Below are 7,326 nucleotides of genomic sequence, written 5' to 3'. Positions count from 1 at the left end.
TATAGGGATTGAGAGTCAGGTCAAGCTTAGAATGTCTGTGGCGGAGCGGATTGGTTTTCCGCACATGCGCGGCACTGTGATGTCATCTGTTCAATATGGGCGCCTATGCCCTGCCACGTACAGTGCAGTCGCACTATCTGTTTAGTGCGAACGATTCCCCAATGTCCGTGTTGGAGCAATCGCAACACGTCCTTTTGCAACACTTTGGGAATAAGCACACGCGGTTGTCCGCTGTCATTTTGAACTAGAATTACACGCACTTGAACTGAAAGTTTTTGCCGACGAGCAAAAATTCTGGTACACAACTGAAGTCTGAATACTGTTCAATGAACGATGCCAAAACGTGCGAATGTAATGCAGCAAAAATCTTGAGATACGAGTCTGCTTCCGTGGCCCATGCAATTTTTCCGTTGTGCAAGGGAAAAGATTCCTGCAATTCAGAGTCCTGCTCCTCGATTTGGCAACAAGATGCTGCAGCTGCATCCAAATGGCCAATCGGAATGCGAGATAGAGGTCTGGATTGCCATGTTTTGCCGTAGGTCTGTACACTATTTCATACTGATACTGCACGACCAACAAAACCAAGTTACAATTTTTGAGCAGTGCATGTAGGAACAGATTTTGACAGGTAAAACAACGACTGCAATGGCTTGTAATCTGTCGCTAAAACTAACTTTCGACCATACAAATAATGATGGAATTTGGTTGCGCCATATACAACAGCAAGAGCTCATTTTTTAATATGAGAATAATAGCACGGACTTTAAGTTAACAACTTTGAGGCAAAAGCAGTCGGTCCATCTGGTGCACCAATTCTGTGCAAAAGCACAGTGCTGATTCCGTAGGAAGAGGCGTCAATTTGCAAAACTACTGGCTTGGCAGGGCCAAAAATGCACTAAACATATGTCACTGAGCAGGACATTTTTGAGCATCTGAAATGGGTCGTGACACTCTTTGGTCCACACGACAGGTGCATTTTTGCAACACAAGCGATGCAATGGAACCGCGATCCGGTATGGACCGAGAGGCAGGTCACGCATTGCAAGCAAATCAGATTGTAGGGGATGCATATCCTGACAGTTTATCACATGACCTAAGTACTGCAGTTTGAAAAATGTCACACTTTTGGAGACGACACTTAAGTCCTGCTTCTGACAACACTCAAAAAAAAAAAAAAAAAAGAAAAAACGCAAATTGACAATTTGTTCCTCTGGCGTACGACCTGAGACGACGATATCGTCAAGGTAGTTTGAACTTTTGCTAAGTAACATTGAAAAATGGAGGGTGCGGAAGCACTGGCGAAGGGCAAACGCAAATATTTGAACAGTCCTAAGGGTGTACTTACAACAAACACTTTCTGTAATTCTTCATCCAGTGGAACTTTCAAGTAGGCATCACTCAAATCTATTTTAGAAAAGTAACGTCCTGCACGAAGCCTGTCAACACAAATGCGAATGCGACCAGAAGGCTTAGGTAGCAAAACCAGAGGACTTGCCCATTGACTAACTTGAATGGGAGCAATTACACATTACCTTGCAATTCTTTCAATTCACTAGCTGCTTTGTCTCTCGAACCAATTGGAACTGGGCGTTCCCGGAAAAGTTTAGGCTGTGCATTGCCTCTCAATATAATATGCGCTACAAAGTTATTAGCTTTTCCCATTCCTTCTGTAATTAGCTGAAGAAATTCCTTAAGCAACCTAGCTACACTGTCTTTTGCTGCGAAAGCAGACACTGATAGTACGTTGTCTTAAATGCTAAGTCCAATGAAATCAAAGGCATGTAAACCAAATAGGTTCTCACTGTCTCTTGACATCAACACAGTAAAATTCACTGTCCTAGTGTGAGATTTGTGGCAGGGAGATTACACTTTCCAGGCACTTGAATTTACTGTTCGTTGTAGTTAGTGAGGTGCTTGCTAGATTTAGAATGGCGTGGTGAGCCTAACTGGCACGATTAAGAAATGTCTTTGGGAAGTTGTGGTAAGGTCTTATGGGACCAAACAGCTGAGGTCATCAGTCCCTAACTTACGCAATACTTATGGTACCAAACTACTGAGGTCATCAGTCCCTAAGCTTACGTAATACTTAATCTAACTTAGACTAACTTACGCTAAAGACAACACACACATCCATACCCGAGGGAGGACTCGAACCTCCGACGGGAGGAGCCGGGCTGACCATGACAAGGCCCCCTAGACCGCGCGGTTTACGTGAAGTTGCTGAGGAACCTATGTCTAATTGAAAGTTCGCACGACGGTCAACAGTTCGTAATGAGACAAATAGTTTTTTAGAACGTCGTTGCAGTTCACTACGGCGAGAAGGACGCACAACCTTAGTCTTGCTTTTGTTGGGTCTGTTGTTTTAAAAACAAAGCGTTCACTGCATACGCACAACCCTGGTTTTTCTGGGAGCATGCAAAATTGGCGTTTTTGTGCCGTGGAAAACAAACTGCTTGGACATGGTCTTTCTTCCACGTGCCTACGTGATGAACAATCCTGTCTTTTATGGCGAGTAAAACGGCTAGGATAAGACTTCACTAAATTTACAGGCCCGTTTACATATTTACGTGGCTGTCCGCGAGGCAGTGTACGCGCTCTTTATTGTGGCTACTTGGGGTGGTCGCGAACAAGGGGTGACTCGACCTAACAAATCGGGGCCTGGTCAGACTTACCGGCCACTGTCTCTCCCGAATCATATTGCTCAAAGATTTACAATACTTGGGGAAGTGATGGATCAGAGCACTTTAAGATCTCTTGTAAGTAGGCTGTTTTGGTTTTTATGTTGGTAACGCCACGTAGCGCTCTGTATGAAAATCACTGACCGTGCTGTGTGCAGTCTGTGGCTGGTTGGCATTGTTGGAATATTCGCTATTGTAGCGATGTGAACAGATCGTAGCGTTGGGTAGTTGGAGGTGAACCACCAGTAGTGATGGATGTGGGGAGAGAGATGCCAGAGTTTTGAGCGGACGATCTGGACGTGTGTCCGTCAGAAAAAGGAAATTTATTTAATTGGATGTCACAAAATTATATCGCTATTAAGGTAAATACATTGTTTGTTCCCTAACAATCAGTAGTTAGTGCCTTCAGTAGTTAGAATCTTTTATTTAGCTGGTAGTATTGGCGCTCACTGTATTGCAGTAGTTCGAGTAACGATGATTTTTGTGAGGTAAGTGATTCATGAAAGGTATAGGTTATTGTAAAACAATAAACTGGTAGCCAAGATTGCAGGAATTCTTTTTATTCCTTTATTACCGGTTTTGGCGAAACTAAGGCCGCCATCATCGGATTAGGGAGCACAGAAAGCACTATAGAAGTGGGCTTGGATTCCACATATATAACAAGTATACATATAAATTTAGTTACATACCTTGGGGCACATACAGGTTACAACATCAAGGCAAAGAAGTGTGATATTAATAGTTGCCTATAACACGCAGGCCTTACAAAATTGTCATTAAGTAGCACATAGGTGTCCAAGAGAGAAATTACATTATAAATGTTAAGTGCCTCCATTACATACAAGCGCAAGACAGGTACTACCGCTAGTGCTCAGAGCCATTTGAAGGTGCTACCGCAACTGCGGCTCTGTTCTTACACCACAGACCGCGTCGCGAGATGGCGCTAGCAGAAGAGGCACCAATGAATGTCACAGCTCGCGTCACAACAGGCTCTGCGTGTGTTGTAACAATACGTCATTAGGGCTTGTACGTAATTCTAGAGATTACTGTATTACGTAAACATATACAAAACTTATGAAAGCTGCAGACCTACATAACTGCTGGTCACATGTACGACATATCGAAAAGCAAATGCAAGTTTCATGCGAACTGTGGAATTACAAAAATGTACATGTGTCTGGTCCTATACGTATTAAGATACGAACACACACAGATACTTTATGAGATCTGCAGAGTTATACACAGCACATCAGTCTGGTGACGTATAAATCTACCGGGAGCTGTCAAACACGGTGTTGTATTTCTTCCAATTCCATTATGTGTGTAGCATAGAGATAATCGAATTCTTTATCTTTCTTATTTATGGCACCTACTACATTCGTGCTATTTTTGTCTACATCTTTTTGGCTGGCATCAGTGAACTCTCCCATAAATCTCTGTTTAATTCCCTGATGAAATTTATCGATAATCAAATCCACAGTGATATCATGACAACCTATTTTGACATGTAGTTCGTAGCAGAAAGGTTGATACCTGTGTACCTCTCACTTAAAAAGTCATTTTCCACTATGCAGTCAGTTGTCAGACCTACTACAAGGAGAAATAAGCATGAAAACATTTCCCCTAATATGATCTGCAATGGAGCCTAGATTTCTGTTGGTTTAGATTTGGAGCTAACTGCTCCTGCAATATTGCATCCAGTCCCAAGAACTGTTCACACCTTCTTTTTGTCATCAATTTCTGAACACCCCAGCAGATACGATACTTGATTGTCCACTTGGGTCTAAAATGAGGACTATGTGTAATATGTTGACTGTGGTCTTTACTGCTGACTGCGCCTTGTGTTCAGTATTTTCATTGCAATCAAGGTATATGTGACCATTACATCTTACATGTATATTCCATTACATCTTAATTTAATTAATGCTGCTTGTCCCTACCCTACCATTCTCAGAGGCTGCAACAGTATTATACATTCTGACTTCATCTAGTTTTCTGACTTATTGTCTGTCGAATCAGGGTGAATTTCTGTTATGTCCACTCTGGAGTCATACCTGCTAGACTGGTGAACTCGTTAACTTATCTATGCTGCTGCAGTGTGTTTGATGGGCAATAGAAACGGTTGCCATTGCACCTAGTATCATTATCACGATTTCTATAGTAATTATCATATGTCTCATATCTTAGGCTGTTGCTATGTGGGTGGAGAATGACTGTCTGATCTGCACTGCTTCCTATGTTGGTAACGGTTTTCAGTAGGCTCTCATTCTTGATTACCTTGGTTTTATGACTGATCGTCATTCTCTGGTCAATGGAATCACATGCTTTCACTACTCTTGTGACTTATTGTATTATACTGGTGTTACTTAATATGGACACCCAGACAAGCATTCAAATATCTGACTGGTCCATTTATTGATTATTCTCCCATTTGGAGAAGATACTTGGCTTCCAAAATATGAATCACATCACCATTTGTAACTGTGTCATCCCAACAATCAGTCTTGTTAATGCATTTTTCGAAGGAGAACCAGGTATTATAGTTTGGGATTGAAAATATTATTATGGAATCGTTATTTTACAGGTACATACCCTTAAAATTCCTAATGAGTTTGGCAGTATTTGCATCCTCTGTTGCCAAATGTGCTCCTTCACCTTCTTGGACAAAATATTGTAATTTGTTTGTGAACTGGGTCTGCCTCGTGGTACAAATAGCTTTCACAATGGATGTATTGTGAACCTCACTAACTTCTGATAACAGATTGGCTTAAATTACTTGATTTAATATAGTTATGGCTTCGCTGATGGTTGTGATTTCTTTTCATACATATTCACGCCACTCCTTTGGAATAATGGAATCTTCACTCCCTGTAAATTGTTTATTGAGATATTCTACCTTAATACTATGCTCTTTCTTGAATGCACTAAATCGTTTGCCCATAAGTTTATCTAGACATCTGTCAGTTTCTTCTTTGTTGGCCTTAAGTATTGTTTTTGTCATTCTGTAGTTGTTCCCACTGGGAATATTTTGCATCAATTAAATTGGTTATTTGCTAATTCTTTTCTTATAGACGATTGGCCATGTTTCACTTCATTTGTTATTATGCTTCTCCTGATACTCAATATTTTTTTATACTGTTAACAAATCAACCTGCTCTAGCAGTAAAAAATTGTTCCTGTGCATGAGATGATTCTTCCTATGCATGAGGAATGTCCTTCAGTGCATGAGAAATTTGCTCACTTTTAGTTAATAATTCAGGTTTAAACTTGGTCTGAGTATTCGAAAGAGTTTTAATGGCAACAATGAATATTTCAAATGTCTTTAATACATCGAAAGTTTGTTCTGCAGGTTTACTGCTGGCTGACCTTGTTCGCTTCTCTCTATTTTTAAAAATTGTTACAATAAAATACTCAAAATAAATGGAGAACTACTTTATTATACTAATATTAAAGAAAAACTGCCGACAATGAAATGTCTCCTATTAAGAAGATCAAGTAATGGCTGTCAGTGAAAATGAAACAAAGCACTTTACCTTTTCGAAGTCCCACACATTATTTCACCACCATTACAAGCTATAGTGAAACTGACACTCAGGAACGTAATTTGAATTGAAAAATTTTAACCGAAATCTAAATCTGAGATTTTTTAAATGGCACTACTCTGTGAAGAAATTAAAGTGTACGACAAAAGGAAAGGCCTGATTTGCAGTTTTCCACAAAGGTGAGCCATGTACGGCAAAACAGGTTCGGAAATTCTGAATTTTGGTCATCCCTTGGCATCATTCCTTTCTTTTCCACTTAGATATGTACAGAAGAAAAGAGAAAAACACATGTTTTAGATGCATAATAATTTTTCTCATCTACTGGGGTCCTCATAGATTAAACTTCCTCTGAAGCTAATAACAACAAATACACTTGCGTAACCGAATTCCGAAACTTTATGTACATAATAGTTCCTTTCACTATATACACTCCGATTACTCAGTGCTGTGAGTGCATTCCCGAGTAAACCTCCTGTTATATCCTAGCCAGTAATGCCACCCGAGCCCGCTGCCAAAAGGTTGGCAGCATCAAAGTTCGGACGCCGTCCGCATAAGCAGCGCCAGCGAGACAGGAAATCGCCGCAAGTCTGCGCGCGCCACCGCTGGCTTCTGGCTTCTTAAGCGCTGGAGTCGCGAGCGCTAGGACAGTTCTGTATTCGCCGCTCAGTTGTGTACTCGCCACCGAATTGTGTACTTGCTAGTCAGTTGGGTGTTCATCGCAGCAGAGTTGTTGTTTGTCGTCAGCCGACGCTGACCTAGCCGCTCCGACTCGAACTAGACAGATTTCCGTAGACACGGAGTTCACGACCTTGTTTCTGTATCTTCGTTAATAAAGATAAGTACCGACTTTATTTAATCTGAGTGTTTGGGCTTTCATCTTTCTGTTCACTGTTCCAGCGGACCGGTCGGCCCGCTATTAAAAGTGTGGCGGTGACTTCGTAAGCCGTTTCTACAGCAAATTGCTTGTCGCTACGAACACCGCCACAAAACCTCCTCTCCTTCCTTTCCCGGGAATCTTCCTGAACCTACCAAAATAGGAAGTATCCCAGGTCCCGAGCACTTCAAAAAATCTTCCGAAAATGCCAAAATGGCTTCAACTCGTCAGC

The sequence above is a fragment of the Schistocerca piceifrons genome, chromosome 7, assembly GCF_021461385.2.
Source record: "Schistocerca piceifrons isolate TAMUIC-IGC-003096 chromosome 7, iqSchPice1.1, whole genome shotgun sequence".
Lineage (NCBI taxonomy): Eukaryota > Metazoa > Arthropoda > Insecta > Orthoptera > Acrididae > Schistocerca > Schistocerca piceifrons.
Note: the sequence above shows the minus strand (reverse complement) of the source record.